The 20,116-nt window shown below is 39.5% G+C and overlaps 1 protein-coding gene across 3 annotated transcripts in view; it reads right to left on the bottom strand.

Moving 5' to 3' along the window:
* VRK1 (VRK serine/threonine kinase 1) overlaps nt 1-19,708 on the bottom strand; it is a 75,382-nt gene extending 55,674 nt beyond the window's left edge. For 2 of the 3 annotated variants that reach the window (XM_082384578.1, XM_082384577.1), the window contains exon 1: nt 19,564-19,708. The gene's annotated coding sequence lies outside the window, so the exon portion shown is untranslated. The remainder of the gene's footprint in view (nt 1-19,563) is intronic. The other variant, XM_082384579.1, reaches the window with a different exon arrangement.
* Nucleotides 19,709-20,116: the final 408 nt, after the last annotated feature.

The following is a 20,116-nucleotide window of genomic DNA, read 5'->3' on the forward strand; positions in this document are numbered from 1 at the left end:
TTCAGAGCAAAAGCATAAACTCGATTACATAACTACGCGTTGTCAGAGGCAGTAACTCTCGATCCTGGCTGTACATCACGGGTACCAGCGGAACGCTGAAACAGTCAAGGCCCTACTCCATAAGAGCCCCAGCATCTTCTATTTTAATCCTGCACAGGGGGTTGTGATGCACAGCCTGGACCACTGGTCTAGATACAGTCATCCCTCAGTATCCTCAGGGGACTGGTTCCTAGACCCCCTTGGATACCAAAATCCACTCAAGTCCCTTATATAAAATGGCAGAGTATTTGCACATATTCTACGCACATCCTTCTACATACTTTAAATCCTAACTAGATTACTTATAATACCTAACACAATGTAAATGCTATGTAAATAACTGTCCATGTGGCAAATACAAGTTTTGCTTTTTGGAATTTTCTGGAAATTTTTTCTCAAGTATTTTTGATCTGCAGTTAGCTGAATTCACCATTGACTGAACCTGTGGATGCAGAACCCACAGATATAGAGGCCAACTGTATTCTGGTACATCTTCCTTTCTTCATTAAGTCATTCATTTTCAATGTAAGGGCTCTATTACATACAACTCTATTGTATTAGAGGATTTTAGAAGTTGGGTAAAAAATATAAAATAGTGATGAACAATTCAGAAGGATCCCCCCAAAAAAACACCCTTTTCCCATCCCATCATATCCCAGGCCAAAAACATTTATTCATATTTCAAACTAATTTGAAAATAAGAAGTAATTACAGGGCTTCCCTGGTGGCACAGTGGTTAAGAATCCACCTGCCAATGCAGGGGACATGGGTTCGAGCCCTGGTCTGGGAAGATCCCACTCGCCACGGAGCAACTAAGTCCGTGTGCCACAACTACTGAGCCTGCACTCTAGAGCCCGCGAGCCACAACTACTGAAGCCCGCGTGCCTAGAGCCCGTGCTCTGCAACAAGAGAAGCCACCACAATGAGAAGCCTGCACACCGCAACGTACAGTAGCCCCCGCTCGCCGCAACTAGAGAAAAGCCTGCGTGCGGCAACGGAGACCCAACGCAGCCAAAAATAAATAAATTAAATAAATAAATTTTTTAAAAAAAGAAGTAATTACATATTTTGGTGTAAATGGCTTCCTGCCTATCTACAGTAAGTCAAAGAATAAAATCAAATAGGAGATAATCAGTCAATAAAGAACTTCATCGCCTCTTTTGCTAAATTACATTGTGAACAATTTGAAAGCAATACATCTAAGGACGGTCCTCTTACAAATGAGCCAGCTAATCAGAAGTTGATTAATGCATTGGATTAGTGCTAAGAAATCATATGAAAAATAAAATACAGAATCTTGAGTTTATATAGCCACTTCGCAACAATACACAGGGCCTTCTTCACATATTTACTTCATTTTGTCCCCACAAATCCTACAGTTGAGACAGAACTATAAGGATGACCACAGGAATAAAAGTAGAGTTACTACCAATACCATTTAACACAAACAACTGAGACACAGGAAGGTTAACTCTGAGTTCTGTTAGGGACACCCAATCAGTCCCCTGGTTTCACTCAGAGAACCAGGCATATCAATAAAAGTATGAAAAATATTCACAGCTGTATGGTACCCTTAGTAACACTAACAAAATAAGAGTCAAATGTAACACAACAAACCATGAGAATTTAGAAGTGAACCTCCAGAGATAATGATCCCATCAATTCATAGATTTATTTCTGAAAAACATTAAGCTAAACTCAAACTGTGATACAATCTTTAGAAGCAATTGTCACACTAGTCATGTTTGCACACCTAAGCTGGAAAGAACTAGGTGAAGACTCAAACTTCTAACTTGGAAAAATACAGTAGATATCTTCACAGGAGAAAAATTTCTTCCTAGTCAGATTTTTTAAACTTGTATTAAAAAAATGATTAACATTAGATTATAAAAAGTTTTGGTATAGTGAATAAAATGTTTAAAATACAGTATCAAATGTACTTCTTCAACTTTTATTTCCTTTAAATGATTTCCAAAAGTTCTAAGAGGAAGACTAACTGCAGAATTAATTTTTAACTGAGAACACGTAGTATGGTACAATTTCAAACACAGTCCCAAGATACCTCACTGCCACCACTTCCCCCCAAAAAGGAACGATTTCATGAAGTTTTTGCTGTGCACTTCTTCTGACTTTTGATGCAGTGATTAAAAGATCCATCCATGGAGTCCTAACAGGTCTCCACGAACCAACCATGAAGAAGACACTACAGTAATATTTAGAAAACTTCCTGCTCTGCCCAGGCAAAGGCATCAAATCTAAGAGAAGAACAAGCTTGAAGATGCCGACCTCAAAGGGAGGTGGGTGCCTGGCTCCTTGACCCATAAGCCCTACAAAAAGAGATTAAAAGGAACGCTTTTTTTTTTTTTAACTAAATTTATTTATTATTTATTTTTGGCTGCGCTGGGTCTTTGTTGCTGCGTGCGGGCTTTCTCTAGTTGTGGTGAGCGGGGGCTACTCTTTGTTGCAGTGCATAGGCCTCTCATTGCAGTGGCTTCTCTTGTTGCGGAGCACGGGCTCTAGGCGCACGGGCTTCAGTAGTTGTGGCAGGCGGGCTCAGTAGTTGTGGCCTGCAGGCTCTAGAGCGCAGGCTCAGTAGTTGTGGCGCACAGGCTTAGTTGCTCCGCGGCATGTGGGATCTTCCCGGACCAGGGCTCAAACCCGTGTCCCCTGCACTGGCAGGCGGATTCTTAACCACTGCGCCACCAGGGAAGTCCCGGAACACTTCTTTATGTAAAGCAATTACAGGAACTTTTCTAAAATTAGAAATTTTGAACTATATTGCTAATATTTTTTATAACATTTAGCACACTTTGACAATCTTGTAAATGACAGATTTCCCATTAGTTCTCCTATTTGGGTGGGTGGGGGGTTGCAAAATTAACTACCAAACGTTGCTCGTGGTTAATTCTCCGGGTGTTCAGTATTAAATCTCCGCAAGATAGCTACTGAACAACATCTTTCCTTATATATTCTTGCAGCAAGGCTCAAAGGAAGACTATTTCTAAATATTCTAAAGGAAATTAGGATGACCAAATAATCAAAGTAAATCAGAAGAGTACTACAGACATTAAAAAATTCTGCATGAAAACATAAAAGAACTTTGCAGAATCTCAGAAACAAGAAGGGTTTTCTAAGCAACACACAAAATAAAACACATAAGGCCTAAAGAAAACTGATAAATTCGACAAAAATTCTCCGCAGGTTAAAAAATACCATAAACAAATTCAAAAGACAAATAAAAAATACCTACAGGACATATGACAAAAGGCTAATTTTCTCAGTACATATTAAAGAATCCTTTAAATTATAAGAAAAAAAAGACAGAAGCCCAACAGAAAAATGGGAAAGTGACACAGAGAGGCAAATTCATGGAAAAAGAAATACAAATGACCTAAAAATAAAATCTTATTAGAGAAATTTTCAAATGCATACAAAGTAGAGAAGTGATATAATGAACTCCCATGTACACATCACCCAGTTTCAACAATTATCCACACATCGCCAGTTTGTTTCCTCTGTATAAACAATCCACTAGCCCCTTCCAAGATTAGTTCAAAGCTCACCTCAAACATATCATTTCATATGTAAATTTTTCTAACAGGGACTTTTTAAAAATACACTCACCATATATCATTGTCACACCTAATAATATTAACAATTCCTTAATATCACCTAATAAAGTGTTCAAATCTCCCCAACTTTTTTTTAAAAAAAAAGTCTTAAGAGTTGATTTTTTAGTCACTGTAACTAGCTGATGTGTCTTTGAATCTCTTTAACGGACAAGTGCCACCTCTCTCTTTTATTTTTTTTCCTTCCCCTTGTCATTTGTCCTGTAAAATTTCCCACACTTTGAATTTTGCTGATTATCTTAAAATTGTCACATAACCTTTTCTCCTGTATTTTTTGTTATTGCAGTTGCTCAAAGTGTCCTATCTCTGGTGTCTGCCTTTCAGCAATAGACCACCAGGAACAAACCTGCAGTTAAGTAAGTTGGGAGAACACACACCACAGGAACAGTGGGGCATCTCTTAAAGAGAATGTTGTAAAGAATCTATGATAGGATTTGGGCTTTGGTTGGGTAATTTGGGGGAGGGCTAGGGAAGCAGGAATTTCTCTAGTTTCTCTTGGATGCGGTTAGAAAGTGGGGTAACTCTCTGTTGGGTATCTCAATAAATCTTATCTGAGGGGAGACTAGAACCAAGATAAAGCAGTAACTGGTAAAGAAGCTGCGGTCACTCATTCTGGCCAAGTATTTTGTGGGTGGCAGCAACCTTGCTTTTGTTTGTGCTCTGTCTCATTTTTCCGTGCTCTCAGAGAAACTTTAAGGCATTCTGTGAGATTGTCTATGTTTAAATGGAGAACAGCGTGGCCTAGCGGTGACACCAGGCCAGCTTCTGAGTGCCAGGGCTGCCCTTCTCCTTTTTTTTTGCACTAGACAATGAAGCCCTTCAAGTTGACCACCGTGTCCCTCTTACTCGACCCCAATAGTGCTGGATATTTTCCTTGCCTCACAACCGTGGACAGGTAAGTTAACAGGGCCAAGATTCAAAAAATATGTATGGCAAGTGTAATTTTTGCAAAAATGCCTTTTTTGCTAATTAACTTCCAAGTATTGAGAGTGTGCATACTGCAGAATCATTTGCAAAATGAAACGTCTTAAGGTGGTAAAATATTTGCTTTAATGACTAATAATGTAAATGTCATAAAAAGAGTATAAAAGACAAAACAGAAACATATTCAATGTTACTATAAATACACAGCCTAATTATTAAATAAAAAGAAGGATGACTTCCAATGATCAAGAGGACAAAATAATGAAATAAATAACTGATGTAAAGCTCTTCAGAAAAAAGTTTTTAGTTGTTGTTTTACTAATACAAAATGTTGACAAAAATTCAGTTGAAAAACCTTGATGTGATAAACCACTGCAGAATATATGAAAAAATAGTTAAGAAAATAATGTATAAAAATAGTACCATTATGAGACTACAAAAGGATCTATTCCAATAACTAGCAGATGTACATTTTCCCGTCTAAGGTATTCCACAGTTATGTGTTTTGCCAATGGAGGCTGCTGCCAAGAGAATGCAAAAGGGCTTGAGAATACTCTCAACCCTCCTGCTCATTACAGAAAGAATGAATGGTCCCTGAACAAAACGGAAGAAAAACAAAGGAAGGAAAACCAAGGAAAAACATGTTTCTAGATGAAAATAAATCAAAGTGAACATTAAAAGGTTACTGAACTCAATAATAAAAAGGCAACCCAATTTAAAAATGGACAAAGGATCTGAATAGACACTTCTCAAAACAGATAAACAACTGGCCGATAAGCACACAAAAATATGCTCGACCTCACTGGTCATTAAGAGAAATAAAGATCAAAACCACAAAGAGATACCACTTCACACACGCTACCATGGGTATAAACAAAAAGACAGAAAACCACAAGTACTGGGGAAGATTTGGAGAGATCTTCATTGCTACTGAAAATGTAAAATGGTGCAGTCACTTTGGAAAACAGTTTGGCAGTTCCTAAAAAAAAGTTAAACACAGAGTTACCACATGACCCAGCAATTCCACTGGTACGTATATTCTCAAGAGAAATGAAAACATATGTCCACACAAAAACTTGTGCATAAATGTTCACAGACAGCAGCATTACTCATAATAGTCCAAAAGTGGAAACAACTCAAATGTCCTTCGACGGATGAGTGGATAAATAAAATGTGACATACCCATACGCTGGGATTTTATTCAGCAATAAAAAGAAACGAAGCACTGATTCATGCTACAACATGGATGAACCTTAAAAACATACTAAGTGAAAGAAGCTAGTCACAAAAGACCGCATATTGTATGACTCCAATTATGTAAAATTTCGAGAATAGGTAAATTTATAGAGACAAAAGCGGATAAGTCGTTTCTTAGGGCTCTGGGGGCCGGGGGGCAGTGGATGATGGCAGAAAATGGAGAGTGACTGCTACTTGGTAGGGGAGTTCTCTCAGGGTTGATGAAAATATTCTAAAATTAGATTATGGCTACAGTCCTTTGAATATACTAACACTGAACAATACCTTTTAAATGAGTGAACTGTATGATAAACGAACTGTATCTCAATAAAGCTTATTTTTTAAAAAAAGATTAATGAGAGGGGAAAATGTGATATCAATGACAAAGGAAGGAACAATAGCTATCCTGAAGTTATGACATTCTGTGTAAAGAAACTATACCTTCTGAAAGAAGGGTAGAAATCACCCCAACGCAGGCTACTAAGAACACAGAGGAACCAGCAAAGGGTGCACTTTGTCATGTTGCCAGTGTGGTTCACGGACTACTCCACTGAAGAGCACAAGTACAGCATGCAGCCACGTGGAGGATATGCCACTTTGCAGAGCACACATGCAACGTGAGAGAGAACTCACTGAGACTAGAACTCATTTGATCATGAATGACTTCTGCTGATTCCTGAAACTCTGCATTGTTATCTGTGATTCTCAGAAGTTCAAGTAGGAAACTGAAGGAAAGGATAAGCAAAATGAATAGTACATGTATATGACATTCAAAAATGGAATTGGTGTCCTGAGCCATGGCTTACTAAAACAGAACGACGAGCTCCTGGCAAGGGACAGAGAAGATCAGAAGAACATGTGCGGGGGCGAGGACTTGCCACCGTGATCAAGAAAGCTCTTTCATCAGTAGCTTAGATGACAATCTAGATGGCATACTCATGATCACTGGTGATAACATACAGCTGGGAGAGATCAAGAACACATCAGATAACAGAAACGAGTTCCAAGAAGATTCTGCTAGGCCTAAATAAAACTGTAAACTAGGGAGAATAATCTAACAAACTAGAGCCAGGATGAAAATCAGAAAACATTTCATTCAAATCCTTCATTTTGCAGGTGAAGCTGAGGCCACAAGGGTTTAATAACATGCCCAAGTTCAGAAGGTGCATTAAAGGTAGATTAAGGCTGAGAATACAGGAACCCTAACTCCCAGGCTGGTGTTCACCTGACCCAGTGCTACCTGCTACTACTCGTATAGGTAAGCATATGGGGAAAAAGGGAACCTTGACCCTTACCTCACAACACACAAAAATCAACTCCTGAAAACTGAGACCTAAATGTGAAAGGTAAGATGATAAAACGTCTTGAAGATAACATAAGAAAATATCTTCATGACCACAGAGTAGCAAAAACTTTTTAAACAAGACACAGAAAACACTAGCCATAAAGGAAAAGATGGGTAAACTGAAATTGATTAAAATTTAGAATTTCAGTTCATCAACAAGACACAAGAGTGAAATGGCAAGTCATAGATGGAAAGAGATTTTTACAATTCATATTTTCAACAAAGGATTCATATCCAGAATATACAAAACTCCAACATTTCAGTAAGAAAAAAGACAGCCCAGTTTGTTAAAAATGGGCAAAAGCCTTGGAACAGGCACTTTACAACACAGGATACCTAAAAGGCTAATAGCATATGAAACGGTGCTCAAGTCACTAGTTATCAGGGAAATGCCAATTAAACCACAATGAAATCAACACAACCACAGAATGGTTAAAAAATTTTTTTTTAATGTTTAAATGACAGTACCAAGTGGAAGTGAAGTTGCAGAGCAATGGGAACTCTCAGTTTGCTGGTAGGAATATGAATTGGGACAATCATTTTGGACAATTGTTTGGGAGTAACTACCTATTAAAGCTAAAGATACATATGCACTATGACTCGCAACTCTACTCTTAGATCTACACTCGATTAAAATGAATATATATATGAAGCAAGAGATATGAACAAGAATGTTTACAGCAGCATTATTCATTAACTGCTCCAAAGTAGAAACTATTCAAATATCCATCTACAACAGGATGGATCAATTGTGGTCCATAATTTGTGGTGGTTTTTAAAAATGGTCACAAATTTTTTGACACACCTTCCATAAAGATGTGAGGTCTAAGTTCCCTCCCCTTGAATCCAGCCAGGCTTGTGTCTATTTCAACCAACAGAGTATAGTGGAAGTGATGTTATGTGACTTCCAAGGATGAGTCACTCTCGGGAAGCTTCCTCTGGGAACCCAGCCAACGTGCTTGAAGAGCCAAAGCCTCGTGGAGAATCTGCAACCAGGGCACAGCCACCTTTATAGCAACCACTATACTAGTGATAAGGTGATAAAACTTAGTCCCAAAACAGAAGAGGAAGAATATGCACTGAAGAAAATAAATATAACACCAACCTAGGCCCCTACACATGCAATGTCCAATTTAAGCTTGGTTTCTTATTACAAGGGCCCAGAATGAGGATGCAGGAGCTCATCTCCAAATTGTTGTGATTTTATCCAATACCAGAGAGACTGTGCTCACTGGACATTTCCTAAACCTCCTCTCCTTCTCAAAGGAATCTCTGCTTCTGGAAACAAACATTGACCTTCCTCTGGTTATATATGATCATCAACCCCATTACAGCCTTTTCAGCAGCAAAATCTGAACACTATCCAAACAGTCCACCATGGACTCAAAAGTGGCAAAGAAGCAAAGCAAGTTTCAAGTAGAAGTTTCTGATTCCATTCGAACTGTTTTAGATATACCACTGGAAAAATAAAATAGCCACTTTCAAAAAAAACACAAAAAAACAAATTAGGTGCTCTGATCAACAATCCCAGATGAGGACTTCCCTGGTGGCGCAGTGGTTAAGAATCCGCCTGCCAATGCAGGGGACATGGGTTCGAGCCCTGGTCCGGGAAGATCCCACATGCCGCGGAGCAACTAAGCCCATGCGCCACAACTACTGAGCCTGTGCTCTAGAGCCCGCGAGCCACAACTACTGAGCCCACGTGCCTGAACTACTGAAGCCTGCGCGCCTAGAGGCCGTGCTCCACAACAAGAGAAGCCACCGCAATGAGAAGCCCGTGCAGCAACGAAGAGCCAACGCAGCCAAAAATAAATAAATAAATGTATAAAAAATTAAAAATTAATATGGTTGTTGTTTAACCCCAACTAAGTTTGGAGTGCTGTGTTATATAGTAATCAATAACCAAAACTAATGTATTATGCAATAATAGATAACCAGAACTACAGAGCTATTAAAAAAAAAACACGTACACACACAACATACTATATGCAACAACATGGATGAATCTCAGATACAATGTTGAATAAAAGAAGCCTGGTTAAAAGGAGTACATAATATAATTCCATGTACATATAAGTTCAAAACCAGGCAAAACTAAGCTATAGTTATAGAAGTCAGACGAGTGGTTTCCAGGGTGGGAATAATTACTAGAAAGGGACACAATAGCGACTTCTGGAGTGCTAGAATAGCAAATGTCTTGATCTTGGTGGTAATTATAGTGTGTTCACTATGTTAAAAAAAAAAGAAAAAAAAATCATTGAGCTAGCTAAGATTTATGCACTCTTCCCACTATGTATTTTTTTGAATCAGTAGAACTCGGTAACCTAACAGTTAGGGGTATGAAGGCAAAATAAAGAATGACTCTAAGTTTTCAGGCATAATTGACTAGGTAATGCCATTAACTGAACAGTTAAACCATGGGGCAAATAAAAACAGAAGCAGAAAGCAGAGACAATGTCCTATTCATTTTGTATTCAAGTACCTACCCCAGTACTCAACACTCAGTCACTCTGGCTTCCAAGATACTCTTCTCATTTCCATCCTACCTTTCTGCCCACCCCTTCTTGGTCTCCTTTGTTGCCTCCTTTGTGTCCAGCTGCCTCTTAATATTGGGATTCCTCAGGCTTCCGTCCCCAATTCCCCTTTCATAGACGTGCACACGCACAAACACACACACCTTTCTCCTGTATTTTCAATTTCAGTTGACAGCATCGCATCACCTACTTGTTCTTTTGAACTAGAAACTTCACAGTTGACCAAGAATTGGGATTGCAATTAGCTAAATTAAAAAAGAAAAATTTAACAGGATAAACATAAGTTCTCATGCTTGAGCACCAAAACTAATGCACAAAAACAGAATGAAGAAGATATGGCTTAAACAGATCTAGGGGTTTAATTCAACTCTAGGTTCAACTATGATGTGGTTATCAAAAGGATAATAGCTGATAATAAAAATGTAGTATGTAGAAGAAAGGCAATATTTTTTCCTAGCCTAATAGAAGAAAAGTGTTGTATCTAAAACAAGAGATGCAACTCAATTTTTTACTAATCAAGCCCTGCCTGGAGTACTGCATTCAATTTTAAGCAGTACAGTTTAAACAGGGGATTAACTCAAAGGAAAGTCACCAATGTGGTGAAGTGACATGAAATCATGCCTTGTAAGGAACAGTCAATGAACTAGATGGAGGTGTTTCAACTCAAAAAGACTGAGGAGACTAGATGACGGTCTTTGAGTATTTGAAAAACCATTACGTGGAACAGGAATTCAGCTTGTCCTACGTGTCTCCAAAAGACAGAATTGGGTGGGAGAAATAAGAAAGTAGACTTCCACTCAATCTAAGAAAGAACTTACTAACAGTCAAAACTTTATTAAAAACAGGGACAATTTTGCCTCCCTGGCCAGGGATGCTAAACACCCAACAATTCAGAGAACAGTCCCCTACAACAAAGAACAACCCATCTAAAATGTCACCAGTCACATGGTTGAAAAACCCTGTTCTAAAAGTAGTGAGCTCCCTGTCATCGGAGGCATTCCATTATAGACCAGACAATGTGATGATATCCAATATATGACTTTCAAGAATGGAGGGAAATGAGTGGAATAAAGATTTTCTGTTTCGATAACTTTCCAGAGAAAAATACCCTCAGGCATGTTACAGTGATGATGATAAAACACTTACTGAACACGTACAGTGGACCAGACATGATACCAAGTGATTCACTGTACATATTTCACAGGTCATTCTCAAAACCACCTATGAAATAGCTACTATTTCACCTTGATGTGATGGTAAAATTAGGTTGTCCTGATATCATACAGCTGTCAATCTTTGAACTCAGATCCACCTGATTCCAATTACGTACATCACTGTCCCAACCATAAATACTAATGACTTCAAAGCTTTCGTACTCTAGAAAACAAATGAAACAGCACATATTCTAGAAGTATCAGGACAATGTCTGAACAGGTTTGTACTCACTGCAAACCTAGTTGGCTGGGAGAAAGAGGAAAGGATTATTTGAAGTAGTCCGGTGATGAAGGAGAGATCAATTATACTGATTGTCCCCAACTGCCTACTTTTGTAAGAGCCAAGAAGCTCTTATATACCCATGGAATCTCAGTCAGAAGCTGAGATTAATGATGACATCCCTTTATCCATAGGCGTGAAAGCTCAGGATGGACAGACGTTTGAACATCCCCGACTGGGAATCCTGCCCTTAACAAATACACTAGATGCAGATACATGGTTTCTTGGCTGCCTCTACGCAAGCCCATCTGTCAGGATGGCAGTGTGCCTGCTCACATGTTGGTCAAACTGTCACTAGGGCATAGGTGCCAAGCAATGATAGTTTTAAATGGGCAGCTTGCATAGCACTGTAAGAGCTTGCTCTTCTGCAGGGAAAAAAAAACCAAAAACAAAAAACTCCGCTTTAATACTGAAGTGTTGCAATCACGAGTAAAACAGTCTTGGTCAATCTGAACATTTCAGTGGAAAAAAGATCTAGACTTGTGGAAAAGAATCAGACTAAGGAAATTAAATCAAACAGAAAAAGTGCTTTGAAGGCAAATAAGTGATTGCACTAAAGCTTTTCACACTGCCGATCTTTCATTAATACACGTCACGGTAATCTCTTATGCGGTAAAATCCTTTGCTCAACAAGTCATCATTGATGTTTTATAAAAATGGAATGATACAGCTTTCCATGTTCTAAATTAAAAAGTAGAAATGCATGGATATTTAGTAGTTTGACATTAAATAAGTTCTATTTGTTAAGTGGCTATTTTTTAAATGACAGAAGTCTAATCTACATCCAAGATATCTTTTAAATGCACAAAAGAAGGCAGAAGCCAAATGAGATTCCTAAAGGTGAACAGAAAAAGAAATATAATTTCTTCGGGGAAAGAAATCAAGAATGGGAAGTGGATGTTAAGAAAAAGAAACTGAGTATTTTGGGTCACAAATTAATAAATTAGGACTCGGGGGCTGTCACGTATCACATCCCCCTGACTATAAGCAAAATGTCCCTAAACTACATCTAGGTTCCTATTCTATCTCTAAAGATCCTTTGGATCACTGCCATGAAGTAGCTAACACTCTTATTGCTTGGAAATTCTTCCCTCAGACTAAAACTCTAATGCTGCAATTTGAGCTGTTTGTCCTTGTTCAGTCCTCGGTGATTTTGAAGAACAGCTGGTCATCATCATTCTCCATGTGGTTCTTCATATACAAGTATCAGGACATACTGATTAAATAACCCCTGAGTCTCCTCTTAGCCATGATAAATAAAAGTGATTCCATTAACTTTTCCTCATTGGACCAATTTATCAACTCTTTATGTTTTTATCATTTCAGTTGCTCACCCCTTGGACCCTTTTTAGGCCTGATAAGAAATGTCACCCACATCAGCAATGAGCCACATGTACAATTTACTAAAAGAAGCATTAAAATGAAGGAGTTTGAAAGTCCAGCAGAGTTCCCAGTATCCATCACTGAGGACAGTGGCAAAAGTCTGAAATCTACCATTATTCTTCTAGGAAATACAAAGGACTTATTGTTATAAAGTGACACCACTGTTTTGGCTTTGTGGTAGACGTCTGTTACACCAAGTACTAAGTCAAGTTCAGGGTCATGGCTATAACCTGTTCTTCCTACCAACCTATTTCTGTACTGCTATACGTGCCCCTAAAACAACTTCTCTTGAAGACCATCTCTCCCATATCATTTTTCCTGCTCAAGAACCCACAGTATATTCTATTGGCCAATGAAACTGATTATAAACTGGCCAGCAGTTTTCTAGACTCATGAATCAACTATCCTCCCCTTCACTCCCATGAGTCCCCAGAACAGCCAGTTCTTACTTATTTTCTCTAGGACCTAACTTTGCTCATGCTATTCTCTAAAATGTTTTCCCACTTCCTCTCAAATCTATACATAAATTTTTTTCAAGACTTAAGGCATGAGTCTTCATACCTTCATAAATCTGTATTAATTTTCATCCTTACTTGCTTACTCATTTCCTCCTATCTTCATTTTGTATGCAGTTTACAGTGTACAGCCAGCTGATTTTTGATAAAGGTTAAAAAAAATGATTCAATGAAGAAAGGGTAGTCTTTTCAACAAATGGTTTGGAACAGTTGGACATCCATAGACAAAAGAAAAGAAAAAAAAAAAAGAGAACCAAGACCTAAACGTCAAACCCTCTGCAAAAATTAACCCCAAATGGATTCATTGATCTAAATGTAAGACATAAAATTGTAAAACAGAAGAAAACTTGGAACATCTACTTGACCTAGGGTTTGGTAAAGAGTTCTGAGACATGCATGACACCAAAAGCGATCCATACGTCGGTAAGTTGAACTTCATCAACATTAAAACCTTTTGTGCTGCAGAAGACACTGTGAGAGAATGAAAAGACAAGCCACAGACTGAGAGAATATATATACAAATCACGTATCTGGCAAAGGACTTGTATTCAGAATATATAAAGGATACTCTAAACTCAATAATAAGAAAACAAATTAGAAAATGTGCAAAAGATTTGAACAGACAAATCACCAAATGAGATATGAATGTGTGGGAGTGAAAAAAAGTTTTCCACTACTATTGTAGGTTCTTTTGGCTGGTATATTAATTAAATTGACATATGACAGATTAGCAGGAGAAAAACAAATTTAATTACACCTCCATAAAAATATGGGACCCAAGGGTAAGTTGGGCAGTTGAGGCTAATATACCATCCTGAGCTAAGGAAGGGGACAGGGGCCTGGGACTTCAAAGGGGAGGAAGGTAATTCAGACAATAAGATCAGATGTTTTGTTATTAGATGCCAAACAGATAGGTCTTTCAGATAAAAGTTATCTCTGGTAATAGCTCCTTCTGAGCCAGGCTCCCTATCTAAATTCATTTGGCAGTTGAGGTGGAGGTAAAAAGCTCTTGAGTCTTTTGGGTCTCCACTGTCTTTGGCTTAAGATAATCTGCATGCCATAACGGCACATTTGGGAGAGGCTTTTTCTGAAACCCTTCAAATGGCAAATAAGCACATGTAAAGATGTTCAACATCATTAGCCATTAGGAAAATGCAAATTAAAGCCATTATGAAATACCAATACACACCTATTAAAATGGCTAACATAAAAAATACTGCTAACACCAAATGCTGGTAAAGATGTGGAGAAATTGATCTCTCATATAGTGATGATAAGACTGTAAAATGGTACAGCTCTGGGAAAGTTTGCAGTTTCTTAACAGTTTAAACACACACTTACCCCTACAACCCAACAGTTGCACTGGAGTATTTATCCTAGAAAAATGAAAACTTATCTTCATACTAAAACCGGTACATGAGTGCTCATAGCAGCTTTATTTGTAATAGCCAAAAACTAGACAAACCACGTCCTTCAATGGATGAACATTATGTGGCAAAGCATACAAAGGACGAGCATAATACAATGATCAAAACTAGGAAACTGACATTGATAATGTTAGTAATAAAAGTACTTACTCAAATTTCAGTTTTTACACTGTGTGTGTGTGTGTGTGTGTGTGCACGTACACACACGTGTATGGTCCTGTGACATTTCATCACCTATAAAGATTCTTATAACCGTCACAATAACCAGGACATACAACTGTTCAATCATCCCAAAGAAACTCCCTCATGCTCCCCCTCTATAGTCACACCATACCCCCCAGCCCTCACCTTAGCAAAACTGATCTCTTCTCCATTTCTATAATTTTATCATTTTGAGAATGCTATATAATGGAATTCTAATCACATAACCTTTTGAGGTTGGCTTTTTTCACTCAGTACTATGCCCTAAAGCTCTATCCAAATTGTTGCTGGTGTCAGTAGTTTGTTCCTTTTTGTTATGAGTGGTGTTCCACTATATGGCTATACCACATTTTATTTGACCCACCGAAGGACGTGTTGGGTTGTCTCTGAGTTTTGGCTATTATAAACAAAGCCGCTAGGAACATTCACATACAGGTCTTTGTGTGAACATAAGTTTCTATTTTCCGAGGATAAATGCCCAGGGGTGCAATTGCTGGGTCATGTGTTTGGAGTATGTTTAACTTTTTAAGAAACTGCCAAACGAATTCCCAGAGTGGCTGTACCATTTTACATGTGCAGCAACACATGAGGTAATGAAAATTTGGAAGTCACAATTTCTACAATGCTTTCTAAAAGCCTGTAAAACAAGTAAGATTAAGTCTCTTAAATGTTATAACCTGACCTTAGTATTTTTTAAATGAATTTTTAAAACTTTTTTCCTGATTCCCAAAAAAAGACTTCTTCTTTATTACCGCTAATGAAGAGTGTATAATTAGATATAATCTGTATGTTGATAGCTCTGTTGCCGTATTACATAATAAGCTGCAATAAGAAGTGGAACAAAAGCAACACGGCCAATACAAACAGCAAAGTTTGTTTCTCTATGTTCCTGCCGCAGTCTATGAAGACTAAAGGCTTAACAGCACTTTCTAACACACAATGTGATCACAATGCATTTATACACAGTATCAACAATGGCGGTTTGTTCAGCTGTTACTTGGTAAGACAATCTGAGGAAAGCAATTAATCTGAAATAAAGCCATAGTTATCTTAGCCATAAGATTCCTGACTTCATGACTTTTTTTAAAATTTTGGATATAATTGACAATTAGATAGATAATGGAGTCTCTTTGGGATTCTTGAAACAGGGAGCTAGATCTGAAGCAGACATATCTATCCCAAATGTAAACAGCAATAAGTCTGCCAGTCTGCAGAGAAAACAAAATAAATGCACAGAAAGAAACTATAAAGCCGTGAAAAGAGTGGAATGGTGCTGCCCTTGTGCCCACTGACTTTCCGGTTCTCTTCCAGTCCCTTTCAGGACCAACTATGTAGTTCTGGATATTGAGCTCCATTAAGACAAATGTGTCCTTACAATATGATAGAACATTGTCAAATCTCAAATTAATAACCTTGCAACTTAATTACATGACTTCCATCTAGTGTATCTTCCCACTTAATATATGTGGTTTATTGATAAACATTTTACTATGTGTATATATTTAATATTCATCCTAAATATTGGCCAGTGTGGACAGCATCTATATAATTTTCAAATCTGAGAGTACTGGTTTCTATCCCTTGGAGAGATAGGCGTTACTGCAAAGAATCATCAAAATCCATGTACCTACACTAAGACTAAATAAATAATACAATTCAAACCAAGCTGACAAAAATGTTGTGGCTAATAAAATTCCCTTTTTTTTTTTTTTTGGCCTCACCGCACAGCATGCAGAACTTCCCCGACCAGGGATCGAACCTGTGCCCCCTGCATTGGACGCATAGAGTCTTAACCACTGGACCACGAGGGAAGTCCCTAAAATTCTTAATAAATTTACTCACCAATGTTACTAGAAGTAGTTTCTTGTCATTAGTATTTACTGGTGAATATTAAAAATCAAATTGTAATTATGGGGGGAAGGCAGACTTAATACCTCTCCAGACTCTCTAGAGAGCTTTTCTTTCATCAAGTGTTGTCCATATGTCATCCAGAAAAGAGCAGAATGTGCCCGAGTTTGAGTGTAAAGATTTAAGATGCCATTGGGAGAGATGGAGCAGGAATAATTGGGCAAGTGCATGAAATTATTTCAAAACCACCACCTCAGAACGTTAGGTACTTAAATATCATTCAGAAGTTAAGGGGACAAGATATTAAAGGGCACAGCCCTCTTTACATCTTTCTAATGGCAAGTACGAACATATTCACAGGAATTCGGGTCAGAAGGGCCAAACATGCCCTAGAGTATAAACACATCTTGGTTACACCACCTAGCTAAATGCTTTGTCAGGATTCTATCACCTTTCTAAATACTACACCTTATTAAAAATTCCATGTTTTCTACATTTTATCACTAAGTGTAGTTTTCCAAATGTGCCATACACATTTGACGCCTTGTGTGGTGGTGGCCAGACAAGCGAAGTCAAAAAGAATGACCTCTATTAATTTAAAAGAAAACCTGCTTCAGCGAAACGCTACAATAGCAAGAACAGACTCTGCACCCAGCACAGTTCCTGACATACAGCAGCCACGTGACATCTGGTGAATAAATGAGTCCACCTCTGCTGACTCTGAAAAATAACCTCGGCAAACAGGTAAAATGTCCTACCAGTCTGAAAAATATTCTCCAGGCCTATTCAGTTACCCATCATTCTTAAAACCCATCAAGACCAATTTCCATGAAAGCCTCACTCACACACAGAGGTAGCATTTACTTTCCATTAGGTTCAGTGCCTGACCTGATACATGGAGATATCAACATTTGCACACTTGCATAAATTCAGGAGTCATCCTTCTTCGTTTGATATAAGGTAAATTTTTAAGCTTTGCCTCATTTCCAGTAAGTTTTATTTATCAGATCAAAAATACTTTCAAAGTTTCATTTTTTAAATCAAAATTCTATTCATAGCACATTATATCTTCTTAGGGATGGCTTTAAGGAAAAAAAAAACATATAGCTGTCAAAATAAAAATCTTGTTTTTCTTTCCTAGACATCTGGGACATTCACTTATGTATTTATTATTATTTCACATTAGTTCTCAAATTAAAAAAAAAAAAAGCTGGCCTATTTAAGAAATTTAATTTTAGGGTCTGTCAACATTTTTAATGCACTACTGTTATTTTTAAAATATACACTTGCATCCTGGAATAAAACTTAGCATAAGCTTTCCATAAAACCATTTCCTGGGCACTAACTAACTTACTATATGCCAGGTTCTGTGCTTGACACATTCCTCCATTTTCTCATTTGTTTAACAAATATCCTCTCGCTTTTTTTGCAGCGCCGAACATTAAGAAGCCATTACACTCTAAACCTGATATTTGCACTAGATACTAGTACTAAACGGACAGTAATGCTTAACACAAGTTTACTGTCATTGGGTTCAAGTTGTGTTACCATATTAACTCAGAATCTGATCAGCAATGTTGAGATGCACAGAGAATAGCACCTGTGGCAGCTTCGGCAGAAGCTAGTGTTAGTGACAACTTAGGTTGCATTCCCTTCCACAGGTAGCTGATGAACATCACCTTATCTACCCAGAAATTTAATTCCAATTGCTACAGGCCACTTTGAACAGCACAAACATAATTTGAATAAGATGCTTATATAAAGAACCCCTGCCCCCCCTCTGAAACTACTTTAAAATTGTAGATTAAATTCTCCCCAAAAGTATCACACTCAGCATATCATGGAAAATAAGGTGCCTTTATTCTGAACTCTTAAAAACAAATGCTGCCCTACATTTTTTTTTAACTCTTGCAAATTTCAGACTCCACAGACGGGCAACTGCAGTTTAAAAAAAAGAAAAGAAAAGAAAAAATAATAATGAATGAGACTCTTTGACAGTTCCCTGAAACCACCACCCTCCCAAGAGCAAATCTGGTATTTCCAAGTTGTTCCAAGAAGGCGAGACGGGGAAGGGAAAGGAAGAGTCAATACAAAGCAAAGGGGGAAAAAAAATGGGTGACTTGATAGAAAACAAGTTAGAAAAATGGGTGGCCTCAGTAGGAACCTAGTGTCTGCTTCCCTTTCCTCTCTCTCTCAACCCAGCGACGCTGGTGCTGTTCGTCGAATTTAAATAAATCACCTATGAGTTTTAAGACCGGAGCCAAAACTTATTTCGACAGAAGGAAAAACTATTTGCTGCCCTTGAATACAGCTGCATCAGCAAAGGGTGCCACCCTGCAGCTACGGAGAGACAACAAACGACAACTGTCAGAAGGATGCGAAAATAACTCCCCTCGGAGCTCCACCGCCTTGAACCCTGCGTTAAGTGCAAGCTCTCACCCGGCCTCAGCCGGACACTGACAGGTTAGAAAGGCCTGGAACGCTATCCTCCGGGGAGCAGGCTCCTTCCCCCATCTCGGATCTCAAGACCAACGTCACCTCCCCTGAGATGCCCTACCTCACCCCCACCACTCTGGCCCACAGTCGCCTGTCCTCATTTTAAGGGAGCTTTTCAGCATCTGCAAAATGTCATATTTGCTTCCATTCCGTTTCCTCTGAAGAGGGTGAGCTCCAAGACGGCGGAGGGAGCCCGGCGGTCCAGGCTGGCCTACAGAGGTCATCTCCCAGACCCAGCCCGAGCAACCAGAATGCGGTGCAAGTAGGACCAGCCTACATGCCGTCCAGAACCGGGAACTGAGCCTGGGGAACCGGCCTGGCCGGTGCAGGCAGCCCAGGGCCGCAGCGGGGCCTGAGGGAGCCACGGCGGGAGAGGACGCCAGCGGCGCGCCGTTCGCAGCCCACTGCGCCGCCCAAGGTCACGGCCGCCCGGCCGCCCCGCGCCAGCCCAGTTCCCGGCCGCCCCCGCCGCTCGGCGCGTGGCCGGCCTACCCCGAGCCGCAGACCCGCCGCCAGCTGCTCAATACGAACTTCCCGCCGCTTTCGCCGACTCGCAACTCTTCAGCGGCTCCGGCCCCGTCACACCCCGCAGTATGCGGCCTTCCCATTGGCTCAGGCGAGCGGAAGAGGCGGGGCGAGCGGGACCGCGCGGAGCGGGGCGGAGCCCACGCCGGCCCCCTCCACCTCCCCAGAAACGCCTGGAGCCGCGGGCCGGCGCTCCCACTGCATGCTGGGAAATGGAGTCTTTTACTGGCAAAGCGAGATCCCGGTCTCTCTGCCCCCGTGGGCTTCTGGGAAATGTGGTCTATAGCCTCGGAGTCCGTCCTTCTGGTCAGATGCTGTACCCGGCAATGCTGTAGGAACTGAAATAAATATTGCCAGTGTTCGCAGTAGCTTTATTTATTAAATAAGTGTGTTGACAAAGAGTTGGATGTAAAAGAAGTCCTACGTTCTCTTTTGGCCTAGTGTCCCCTCTGCCTACAGGCGCTTGCGTTTTCCCACCTTCTGGTCCACACCCTGATGCTCATTCCACAGCAGCTTGGTT

Source organism: Balaenoptera borealis, assembly GCF_965194805.1.
Source record: "Balaenoptera borealis genome assembly, chromosome: 3".
Lineage (NCBI taxonomy): Eukaryota > Metazoa > Chordata > Mammalia > Artiodactyla > Balaenopteridae > Balaenoptera > Balaenoptera borealis.